Genomic DNA, 12,583 nt, shown 5'->3' with positions numbered 1-12,583 from the left:
TCTGTGTGTGTGTGTCTCTCATGAATAAATAAACAAAATCTTTAAAAAAAAAAAAAAAAAAGAACAGAAGACTGGAACTTATGGCTAATACACCAAAGGGAAGCACGAGAATCGTGAAACACAGCAGGCAGGGAGGAAAGGCGAATGCATTCCTTGGCTGGGACGCTACTGGCACTTTCCAACCAGAGAACAGATAGTTTCAATCAGGAGGGAGAGATTCCCCCAAGAGAACCTTCCTTCCCCCTCTCTCTGCTCCCTCTGTCCTTTCTGAGCACATCCCGGTCCCCCAGCCCTCATCGAATTCGATGAGGCTGGCTGGCCAGCGTTATTCTGGGAGGGACAAGGGCTGGGAGAGGCTCCATTGCCAAATTCTTCTTGATGAAAGGCTTTTTCGTTCTGGGCTCCATAACCCCCACCCACTCAGAGGAACGGCGCAAAGCCCCGGGCCCCAAGGTGAAGGACCCTGCTCTGCAGGTGGGGAGCGCACCTGGGAATGCCGCGGCCCTTCCCATGGCCTCCCAGACGGAGTCGTGATGGATGGTAAACACACAAGAAGGGAGAGAACTCTGCGGAGCCGGCGCCCAACACGTAGCTAAAGCCAAAGAATTTTGTTTCACGACCCTCTGTTGAAGCAAAAACAGCTCCAAGAGTATTCCCTGGAGTGTGAAACGGTTCTCTCATCATACAGGGTTCAAAGACACTGCGAGGCGTGTAGCGTAGCTGAAAGTGTCTGTATATAATAATGCCTTTATGATGTTGTTTTGTTTCTGGCTTGCCTTTACCTGAATTATCTGAAGACATTGTTTGAGGCAATGAAAAAATATGAATAATATTAGGCCTTGAGATCAAAAATCATTTTTTATTTCCACGGTTGTTAGCCGCCAATATCCCACGCACGCCTCTCAATTTCCAAAGCAGCAGTGAAATGCTGGGGAGATCAGGTGAGGTGGCTGGTTCTTTTTTTTTTTTTCTTCTTCTTCTTCTTCTTTTTCTTTATCTTGTTTTTATTTTTGTTGTTATACACTGGTCTTGAAGCTGTTGAAAGCTGTTTGAAATGGCAAAACTAATCATGGGAAGAAACCGCAATTTAAACGTGAGATAAAAGGGAGCCACGTTGTGCGCGCCTGCATAAGGAGTGCTGGACACCTTGCAGGAGGGCCCCGTGCGCTCCAGCACCCCAGGGTGCCTTGCCACGGCACGCCACCCAAGCCGGCGGGCAGCTCTGACTGGAGACCCGAAGAGGGCCTTCCAGGTGAGGAGATCACAGCTCTTTGGCCTACCATTTGAAACGGCAAACATACCCCTTTTTGCCTCTTTCCCTTCTCTGCTTGCAAAGAACCAGTTTGAGAAACTAAATCAGAAGTCTCATGTTTTTACACTTGTTACCTAATCTGCGGACAGCACCCAAGCCACGTCCTGCCAGGCAAAGGAGGGCCCATGCCACAGCTGACAGACGTTCACCTCAGGCTGACCTACTTTCAGGCGTGGGCTCCGAGATCTGACACTGGATGGCTCACATTCACCACGTTAAGGGTATTTTGACGTGTGAAGGCAGAGGATCCGGGTCCTGGCATTGCCTCACCTCTCACGAGGTCACAGATTTGGACAACTCACTGTCCCTGCCAGGCCTCAATTTTTTTTACTCTCTCTCCATCCTCCCAGGGAGTAAACCTCAAAATCACAGGCCTGTGGCGGCCTCAATCTTCACTGGCCATCGTCCCAAAGAGCTTCTGAGTCAGAGTCACAGCCTCCAACCACTCTGTCTTCCTCACCAGAGCTGCCCTGCCCTAGTTTCCTAACTCATCTCCCCTCTCCCTTCCTGCGCTCCACCCTAACACCCGCCCTCCGACTCCCCACCATCAACGCTTCCCATTCTGTCCTTACCCTGGTCACAGCTGTCAGCGCCTCCCCATTGACTCCTGGTCAATGTCTACCAGTTACAGACTAACCTCCGGGCCTGCTGCTTGCCTCAATGCACCTCCTTCCAGCCAAAGGGCACATCTTGCTTTTCCCACACACTTTTGTGCTTTGCACCTCCAGACACTTGCTCACACTGACTCTTCTTCCCGGAATGCCCTCTACCCGCTACACCCCACCCTCACGCCTAGGCTCTGCATAGCAAAACTTTTTCTCTTTATGTGTAAGAAGATGCAGCAAAACTATGTGAGAAAATGGAAACAAGCTAGAAGTCTAATTGGACTAAAATGGCTAAATCAATTATGGGACAAGTAACAAATGACTTTATAAGCCATGGCTTTAAAGAACACTTATTTTTTATTTTTATCTTTTAAAGATTTTATTTATTTATTCGTGAGAGATACACAGAGAGAGAGAGAAGCAGAGACACAGGCAGAGGGAGAAGCAGGTTCCATGCAGGGAGCCTGATGTGGGACTCGATCCCAGGACTCCAGGATCATGCCCTGGGCTGAAGGCAGGCGCTAACCTGCTGAGCCACCCAGGCACCCCTTTAAAAAACATTTAATGTATGTGAAAACTCATTATTCTGTTAAGTGAGTAGACCCCAAAAATATGTATTCAGTATAAGCCCAACTTGTGAACTCTGTGTGTGTATGTGTGTATGAATATACAGACCTATATACATAGAGAAAAGTCTGGAAGGAATACACCAAAATGTTACTTCTGTTTTCTTCAGGGTGCTGAGATTCTGAGCACATTCCTTTTCATTTTCTTCTTTACACTTTTAATATTTTCTTATAATTATGTATTGTTTCTAAATTTTAAGATACATATGTAAACATTAGCCACAAAACAGTAAACAAAAGAAATCCTACTGTTTCTCAAGTGTCATCTCAAACATTATTCTGTCCTCAAAGGTCTTCTTGATGGCATGCCTCATGCCCCCAGCCACTGACCTCCACTGACCGGATGGATGTGACTTTTTCTGCATTTGAGCCGCTGCCATGGCACGTGGCCTATTCTGCTTCATGCCGGAGTTACCACGTGCATCCCTTACCCCTCCTCTCTGGCTGTAAACTGCCTGGGAGTAAGGACTCTGTGTCAATCTGCCTCCTTTCTCAGTCCAGACACACAGCAGAGCCTCCATGAGTGCTTTCTACTTGAATTGGCCACACTCGGGCTCTAGACCCAAAAGGGTCACTGACAGGATAGTCTACACTTCCACATCAGCCATCCGAGACATTTCAGCACATCTTTTTTTGTAGCTCTGCGGGGAGCTAGTTTGAAGAAAAGGAGATCAAAAAACCCTTATTTATTCATTTCTTCAGAAAAGAAAAGGACGCCAACTCCAACTCACCTCTGGTCTCTTCTTGTTAACTCGCGCAAGAGACACTTGGCAGCACGAACCCTGCAATACAAAGACTGTGTGTTCAAGGTTTCCTAGTGAGCGTCCCTAAAAACAAAGAGCATCCTCGTTCTTGAAAACCTAAGAAGTAGATGTATAGCCATAACTCAAACCTATAGATGTATAGCCATTGTTCAAATTTTTTACCTCTTGGTTCCTGAGCTAGGAAGTGTCAGATACTATAGACTGAGACCCACGTGGCCAGTAATGTCACATTGATCTCTGGTAAGAGATTTCCCCGAGAGTCGTCCTCAACTCGGACCTCAGACCAGGATTCTGAAGAGTCACAGAGCCTCAACTGCAAGGACTTTCTCATCTGGCCTCTGGAGGTCTTGGTAACAGGAGTTCCTCGGCAGCTCCCATCATTTTGTTCTCCCTCAAGCCAGAAAAAGGCAATTCTCTGACCTCATAGGAGGGACCGATGGAAATTACCCAGTCAGGCAGTGGCTCAACCCTCAGGGAGACTGGGATACATTCCCTACTTTTGAGGAGAATTGATATATGAAGGAATGATTTAAGAGTTACCACAAACCAACCTCCAAGCATGCCCTCTTCTCTGAGTCCTCTTCATCCTTCAAATCCTGCTCAACCCCAGCCCTAAAGAAGACCATCTGAGACTATCCATCCACAGTCACTCTCTCCCTGGACCCCCACAGCCTATGCAATACCTACCTCACGAAGTTTTATGGAAATCATTGACAATGTAAATAGAGAATCCAACACAGAGATGAATACGTAGTAGGTGTTCAATCATTATCATTAATAAGCCATCATATAGTTTTTATTAGTGCTTATCTGTTCAATGCCATGTCAGCCCCTTGAAGATAGGGATCAGGTCTTCAGAAGTAAAGCTTTAACTGTTCATCCTTGTTGGGAAAGGGATTGTTGTAGATCTCGGGAATTTCTTGGAGAGCTGAGAGTACAACTCTTTGAGTATGACACACAGATATTCTTAGAGGCTACCATTCAGACCACTGTCCTACAACCCCCTGCGCCCCAAACCCTCAGACAGAGCATTCCAGGTGGTCGGAGTCAGGGTCCTCGAGGACCCTGAAGATGTGCGAGGCTTCCCGTATTCCTTACCACAGAACAACCCCACGTCATTCCCTTCTTCACTGACTTCTGCCTCGGCTGTTTGGGAGTCTCTTCATCATCACATCTAATCCTCCCACAGCCAGTGTGCTTGCTTCGACGCTACCACTCTCTCTCTTTCTACTTCTCTCTTCCCTCTGCTCTCACTCTTTCCCCTTTTGCCTCCTCTCAACCATCTTGGTCTTGGGTAGAAATGGGCGGCCTCCCTAGGCATTGCCCGGTGTTCCTCTCGGGCCTGCCCCAGCATCAGGGGTCCTCCCTGCCTGGGCCCACCCATCATCGCTGCCACACTTACTCCCCAAGGAGGCCCCCTTTCTCATTACATCCAGGCCAGTTATCATTCTGGATGATGAAAATGAACCCCCAGGTCATAGAGGCTTTTACCCCCCCTTCTCAATGCCCCCTGCTCCCGGTAGAGAGTTGAAGATGTCCGATTTTCAATAAAAACTGGTTGAATCAGTGAAGTCGTCACCGAACAAGAAATCCCAGGCTCAGAGCTGTCTTCAGCCTCAGCCTAGAAAGGATGAGCGTGATCCACGCAAACTTCCCAGGGCCATCCACGGCTCTGCTGAGTTTTGAGAGGCCTAGAAAGTTTGAGGTGAGTTAGTGTGATTTTTGTAATTTCCTAAAGACATTTGACATCAGAAGCTTCTCGGGCTCCAGACATCCCGGTCTCTGTGGCATGACCCAGCGTGAGGCAAGACGCCGGGAGAACAGACACCGCCTGGCTCTGCGGCCCTCTGCAGATAATTAGCGCGGCTCAGGAGCAAACAAATTCATGCCTACCGCTCTGTCTCCGCGGCGCTCGGAGAGGTCTGGGGGAGAGGGACTTCTCCCTCCTCAGCCGAGGCTCGTGGAGGTGACTGGGGAGAGCCGCGCCGAAGATGAAAACCCTGCCTCGTGAAGCAACACCGCCACGCGCTCTGTGAACTGCTTCTGATTTGCAAATGAAATTTCTCCCACAGACAATGCAGGCAGCGCCAGGCCCTGATTGAAGACACAACTCATGAAAGTCTCCAAGTCAGAGTCGGAAAAACCTCCAGCCACTGAAGGCAGGAGGCAGCGCTGGAAATAATGAACCACATTAACTAAGAAGTCGCAAAAGCCATCTCTATTAGACAGCTGTGCGGGTCAAAAGGAAACCAGACAGGAGACATCAAGAGGAAACTCAGGCTCCCCAGGATAATTGCAGTGCAATTAATACGGGGTGAGTCACTGCCCTTGGTGGAAGTGGGCTCCTGCTGCAGCGGAGAGCAGAGGGCTCTCAGACCAGCCGTTCCCCTTCCTCCCCATCTGTGGAACCCAAGGAAACATCCTCAGGAAATAGGTCAATAAGATGACGTCGCCATTTAAAAAATCAACTCCAGAATCCACAAGTATCAACACAGAAAGTGCATCTCCTAGAAACCCGCAAATAGATCTTAAAAGATGTGTGTCGCAGTCTGTAGGCCCCGCCGGGTCTCCGATAGTAAGTCAAGGGGGCAGGTACCAAGAGAGAAAGAAAGAGGAAGATCAGGTGAAAGGCACCAAATCGCTGCAGCGTACTGGCTGCTGGGTTCGATGGGGTCCTCCCCATTACCCTGTGGGATCATCTTTCTGTCCCCCGTTTCATAGATTTGGAAACTGAGTCAAAGAGATTAAAGAAAACACAAGAAAGCAGAGGTAGAGGTTGAGGGTGGGAGGCAAGAGGAGAAAGAACACTAACTCATCGATGAACAATCCCTCACATTCTCCTCTCATCTCCTTACCCCTTGGCCCGTCCCTCTTGGAATGCTAGACCTCACACAAAGCAGAGATGACCGTGTTGTGAAAACACCCCAGGGCTCTTCCGAGAGCCACCTGCAAGTCACAGGCAGGACAGAGCAACCCGTCCTCCCTACTTCTGCACACAGCACAGGCACCAAACCAGCGGGGGAGACTGGCGGTGCTCAGGACATGGTGCGCACCCATCAGCCGGGGAGTGTGTTGTAAATGCAGGCTTTGGGCAGGCGCCAGATCAGTAGGTGATTCTGAGGAGGGGAAGTGGCCATAAACTATGCTTTAAAAAAATACAATTGTAGAAGTTCAATTTTTTGAATTAAAGGTCTGCCAGGTGGTGCTATGGAGCATTTCCCCTCCCCACTTAGGAGTTCCTATAGAGTCTGAAAACTTTCAGGGATGCAGAAGGGCAGAGGCAGCCCAGTCAAGTGCCCTGACTACCACTCCTGTCATCTCAGCAGGCCCGTGTGAAAGCAAATTAGTTGGGACTTTTTAGTTGCAGACAGTGCTATGCTGGAGCTGGCAGGTACCTGCTCACAAAAGCCCATTGTTAACTATTCAGAAATGGGCAAGCTGCTCATTATACCTTGGCAGCTTAAAATCTGCCGCAGGGAGGCATTTACACCACTGTAATTGGCAAACATGAAAAATCAAGGCTTTTTTCAGTGTCTCTTTTCCCCAGACAGCTAGTTTACCAGTATACCACTAGTTGCAAGTGACAGGCTACTCAAACCAGGTTAAGTAAGAAGGGGTATTTACTAGCTATTCCTGGGAAGTTTAGGGGTAGAACTGTCTTTAGAGCTAGCTGGATCTAAAAGCTCAAAAGCTACTTTTCTTCGTGTTGGTTTTAATGTGCAGATTTCCTCTGTGTGGCAAGGAATACGGCAGGCACCTGCCCCATATTCACATTCACCCAACTTACAAGACCCAAAGGAAAGGGATTATCCTCCTTCTGTTAGCTCTACAGAGAAGTCCTGAGAGGGTTCTGATTAGCTTTGGGTCACGGGGCCATCCTTGAGCCAATCGGGGAGCTGAAAGAGAAGGGGGACTACACCTGGCCAACAAGGATCATGTGACCTGCCCTGAGATGGGGATGTAGCCATTTATGGTTGACATTTGGGGTTTTTTAAAAGCTTAGGGGGGACAACAGACAAGACCTTCTGAAATTAAAGGTTTTGCTCAGGCTAACAGTGCATTGGATAGCAGAACAGCTTTAAGAAGTCAGTGGAAATCAGGCAGTGAGGAAAGCTCACATAAAAGAACTTAATAATTGTCAAAGTAGGCAGACCGGGTGGTTCAGTGGTTTAGCACCCCCTTCAGTCCAGGGCATGATCCCAGGGAACCCAGGATTGAGTCCCACGTCAGGCTCCCTGCATGGAGAGTGCTTCTCCCTCTGCCTGTGTCTCTGCCTCTCTCTCTCTCTCTGTGTATCTCTATGAATAAATAAATAAAATCTTTTAAAAAAAAATAATTGTCAAAGTAATCAGATGGCAAAATGGCAAGCATAGGGTCTCAGAACCAGAAAGCCCTGTGCAGCAGTCACTATTTCCCCATGAATGGTTGTGAGGAGTACACGAGATCTGTGTGAACAGGGGAAGGCAGATGCCAGCCATATGGCAAATGCTCAATAGATAGAAGTCATCATTATTATTATTACCTTTATGTATTTATGTGGCCTCAGATTCCTCACCTATCAAAGGAAAATAATGATAATGAGCCCTGCTTTGTGGGGTTTCTGAGAGGTTATGAGATACCGTAGCACAGGCCCGGCCTATCACAGCTACTCCATGTAAATCATAACTATCCCTATCAGGTAGAAGCATCATTTTCCAAGGTTCCCTTGCTCTTGCCTCAGCGCCTTCTTTAAATCATCAGAATAACCACTTGACATTCTCCTTCCTTTCCTCTGAGCACATCAAGAAATAGTCAAGGAAATAAGACAACCATTTTGTCTCCAAAAAGAACCTTCTGGAAATATGTTTTTCTGGCAGTTTTTCCAGAGCAGGTGGATTTGGTCGAAGGGAAGTCAGATGTTAGCAAATATTTTCTCTCATGCTGATTTCCTGAGAAAATTGTACAAGTTACTGAAAGGTTAAAAAAAAAAATCCTCCATCTCTCCAACTTCAAAAAAGACATGGAAGGGGGTATCACTGAAGTACACAAGATCTTTAGCAGAGTGGATAATATCAATGCATGTTGCTACTTTTGATACCGCCTCGATGACAGGAGTGGGGGCAGAAGTGGAAGTTCAAAAAAAACAAATTCAGAAGAGATAGATGGGAAGAGCTTTGTCACTCAAAGAATAATAAATGTTTGCAATGGCCTACTGGGCAAGGCTGTTGAGGTAAAGACAGTGGGTTTGTTCAAGTAGCAATTAGATGCTATCCTGGGGGAAAGACCGTATTACAAGAGAGAAGCATCAATGTGCTGAATGGCTTTTCACGATCCGAACACTGCCTATGTTCTTTTCGTACTCTTAAGGGTCTGCAGTCCCAGCAGAATATGTGAGCACAGAAATTAGGCCCAGCGGTATGCCCTGGGAAACTGGGCCAAGAGAAATAATGCTGTTCAGGCAGGACCACAATTTGCAATGTTTGGCTATAGCATTCATTTCATTTCCATTGTTTCTTAGGTCTTGGGAAACATAGATGATGCTAGGGCAGAGAGTGGGAGACAGCCAGGTCTTCAGGTCCCCACAAGTTAAACTCAGCTGTGCCCAATTATGCACACAAAGCCTGCTACCTTCCTGGGTTGGTGAATTCAACATCGTATATGAATGGCACATTATAGTACATGATGATCCTAAATAAGAAAGGCCCTTGGCCAAAGCACAGAGCTTTTCTTCTTGGAAGTCCATCCTGATCTTTGCATTTCCTGCTCTTGGGGATTCTCATTTCTCCACATTTTCCCAACATGGGGAAAATCTGTATTTTCAGATATTTTTAAGACACGATTTCTAGACTCTTTTTGGACAGTAGTGTTTCACACATCTATTGTTAAGGTCTCTTAAGCTTCATGTCAAAGACATAATTTAAGTGTACAGTATAACTTCCATATTTGACCATAGTGATAAAGTATTAGCATAGTGGCCTCCCAAATCTTGCTCTCAAGTCATATTTAAAAGGAATAGGCAGACACACCCAGAATCTTGAACATAAAAGGAAAGAGACCATTGAGAAAGAACAAACATTTGAGAGGTGCTCATTTCAAACATGAGAACTAAACTAAGGCACCAATTTACTCAGGCAACAGAAAAAAAAAACTTTAGAATTTGTATGATTAATATCCCCCCCCAAAAAAAAAACAATCAAATTAAAATCATGGAAATTAAAATTTTGGGCCACAAAAAATTAATAAGTGGGCTGGAAAACAGCATAAAAGAGCTGGAGAGTAATTTAATCATGGAGAAAACTGAGAGGAGGCATTCATGCAAAATACAATTTAAAACAACAGTAAAATTAAAATATAACAAAGACAGTTGAGATGTGGAGTCTAGATTCTGTTTTTCCCAAGTTCATCTAAAAGGATTCCTAGTTGGAAAGAATAGAGGAAATAGAGCAGAGAAAACAAATTGTTTTATTTTAGTAGAAAACAAATTTTTTATAGAGCTGATCATTCATATTGATGGGACCCACTAAGTTCCCAGAAAAAGAAGATGATTTTAAGCTAAACCTACCATTAAAGCTTTATAAAACTTAGGATAAAGTGAAAAAAATCCTATAAAATTTCCAGGCAGAAAAGAATCATTCATTTACAAAAGAACAATAAAATTGGAATCAGAATTCTCAATAGCATACTGTTATAAAAATAGTAAAGAAATAATGTTCAAAAGTGTGAGTAAATGATTTTCCACCTATAATCTCATATTCATTCCAGTTACACTTAATTGAGAATACAAAATAAATATTTTTCTGACATTCAGAAAATTAAAGCCTTTACCATGCTTATATTCTCTGAAAGAATGACTTGGAAAAGGTAAAACAAGTAAGGAGTAGATGAGGAATTCAAGACATGGTTTATTTAATGTATAGTTAAATGCAAATAATTCTGATGCACAAAGAAATGTATGAAAATTAATATTTGGAAAATATCAAATGATGTCAACATGAGAACATGAGAAGATAGGAAGGAGGGAAAGTAAAAGCAATTTAAGATTTATTGTGTGTGTGTGTGTGTGCGCGCGCGCGCGCAAATGCAGAAAAGTAAAAGATAAAATATGTGCTGAAAGAGTACAGGGAAAACCTCTAGTAATGATAGAGTAGCTTCTATTGGTACAAACTTTCCTCGGGTACCAACTGTAAACTTTGGACAAAACATATAAAATATATATATTGAAAGACATTAAGAGTAACCAAAACCAGGCAGAAACTGGAAGGGAGCCAATACTTGGAAGAAGGGAACAGCAATTAGTGAATTTCTCATTTGTATCACTCTTCACCTAAGAACACATGGTGTCTGGTAGGTCAACTGAAACTTGGATAGAAACAGACAGTCTCACTGGCTTGAGGATCCACTAAGGCAGAATTTGTGATGACCACAGGAGCTAAAGAGTGAGAGACAACGTCTCAGAAAGGAGAGAATCAGAAGAGGGGAGCATTGATTTCAAAAACAAATTGTACTGGGGTACTTGGGTGGCTCCACTGGTTAAATGTCTGCCTTCAGCTCAGGTCATGATCCTGGGTTCCTGGGATAGAGCTCTGTCTTGGGCTCCCTGCTAAGTGGGGAGCCTGCCGCTCTCTCTCCCTCTGCCCTCCACTCAAACTCTCTCTCTCATACACACTCTATTTCAAATAAATAAATGAAATCTTAAAAAAGAGAGAGAAAGAAATTGTGCTAACTCCTGAATTATTCTTGTATGAGGCAGACTTCAAGCAGTCCGGCTAAGCCAACAACTACAGAAGACTTCGAGTTTGAAGTTTGAGTCTGACTGAGTAAAATGACTGCTAAAGCAAAAATATCTACACTCTTTAAAAGATTATAACAGAATCTTTAAATTCTTTAAAATGTATCATTCAAAATGTCCAAGACACAATCCAAAATTACTAGACATGTGAGGAAACAGGAAAGTATGATTCATCCCCAAAAGAAAAAGGAATCATTGGAGACTTATCGCTGGATGAACAGGATGCAGAAATTAGCAGACAAGGATATTAGAGCAGCTATTGCAACTATGCTCATATCAATATGATTAAGCAAAAGGAAGAAATATCAGGGTGCCTGGGTGGCTCAGCATCTGAGTGTCTGCCTTTGGCTCAGGCCATGATTCTGGATCCTGGGTCCAGGGACTGAGCCCCACACTGGGCTCCCCGCAAGCAGTCTGCTTCTCCCTCTGCCTGTCTCTGCCTCTCCTTCTGTGTCTCTCAGGAATAAACAAATAAAATAGTTTTTTTTTAAAAAAAGGAAGAAATATCAGCAGAGAAATAAAAATATTTAAAAATAATAAAAATTTTATAACTAAAAACACCTAAAATTTCTCAAATAGATTTAACAGCAGATTGGATATTTGGATTATTTTAATAAATGAACTTCAAGACTTGAAGATAGAGCAAAGAAATGATCCAATCAAAAAATCAAAACAACAGAATGATAACTTTTTTAAATGAACAGAGCTACAGTGAACTGTGGGAGAATATCAAATACCATGTAATTGAAATCTAAGAAGGAATGGCTACACAGAGAATTCTGGGAAGATGGCAGAGTAGGAAGCACCAAGAAACTCTCTCCCCACTAGACAAAAATCACAATGGTAGGATCTATCTGATGTAACTATTTTGGAACTCTGGCATCTACAGAAAGTTTGCACAGTACATTTGGTTTATTTCAGCCAATTTCAGCTCTTAGCACCAGAGCAGCTACCCATCCCTCATCCCCAGCCAGGTGGCAGCAGCTGTGCACATGTTCCTAGAGCATCTTGCATACAGTTTGCAGAACCAAGGTGGATAAAAAGAACCTGTTTTCAGCGTATAAGATCTGTGCTCTGATTGTTGATTACTGCTTTTGATCTCTGAAGTGCAAAAAAAATGGATAGTATTATTGCTGAACCTCCCCTCATTGTTACAAGCTCCCCTTTGGCTGAAGTGACTTTCAAGAAGTTTAAAGGCCCAGAACCCTGACTGGTCTCTTATTTCTTATCAGCATACTAGATATCAGGATGTGATGCATTTGAAATTATTTTAGTCATATAATTTTATACCCAGCCAAACTGTCATTAAAAGGGTGAGTGGTGGAATAAAGGCATTTTCAAACATACAAGAACTTGGAATTTTCACCTTTTATATTATTTTTTGAAGCTACTTGAGATTATACACTAATTAAGCAAGAAAATAAGCCAAGAAAGAAGAAAATATAAAATCCAAAAAAGAGTGAAACCAACCAAAAATGGCAATAAATTGAAGTCCTAGGCTACAGTTA

At 44.2% G+C, this 12,583-nt stretch overlaps 1 protein-coding gene across 8 annotated transcripts in view; it reads right to left on the bottom strand.

Annotated features, from left to right (window-relative positions):
• The window catches only part of TCF7L2 (transcription factor 7 like 2), a 281,057-nt gene that overhangs the window by 39,991 nt on the left and 228,483 nt on the right, over nucleotides 1–12,583 (bottom strand). For all 8 annotated transcript variants that reach the window (XR_007406926.1, XR_007406927.1, XR_007406925.1 and 5 more), the window contains one exon: nucleotides 3,275–3,325. The gene's annotated coding sequence lies outside the window, so the exon portion shown is untranslated. The remainder of the gene's footprint in view (nucleotides 1–3,274; nucleotides 3,326–12,583) is intronic.

This window comes from Canis lupus, chromosome 28, assembly GCF_003254725.2.
Source record: "Canis lupus dingo isolate Sandy chromosome 28, ASM325472v2, whole genome shotgun sequence".
NCBI classification, from domain to species: domain Eukaryota; kingdom Metazoa; phylum Chordata; class Mammalia; order Carnivora; family Canidae; genus Canis; species Canis lupus.
Note: the sequence above shows the minus strand (reverse complement) of the source record. Positions and strands in the feature narration are given on the sequence as shown.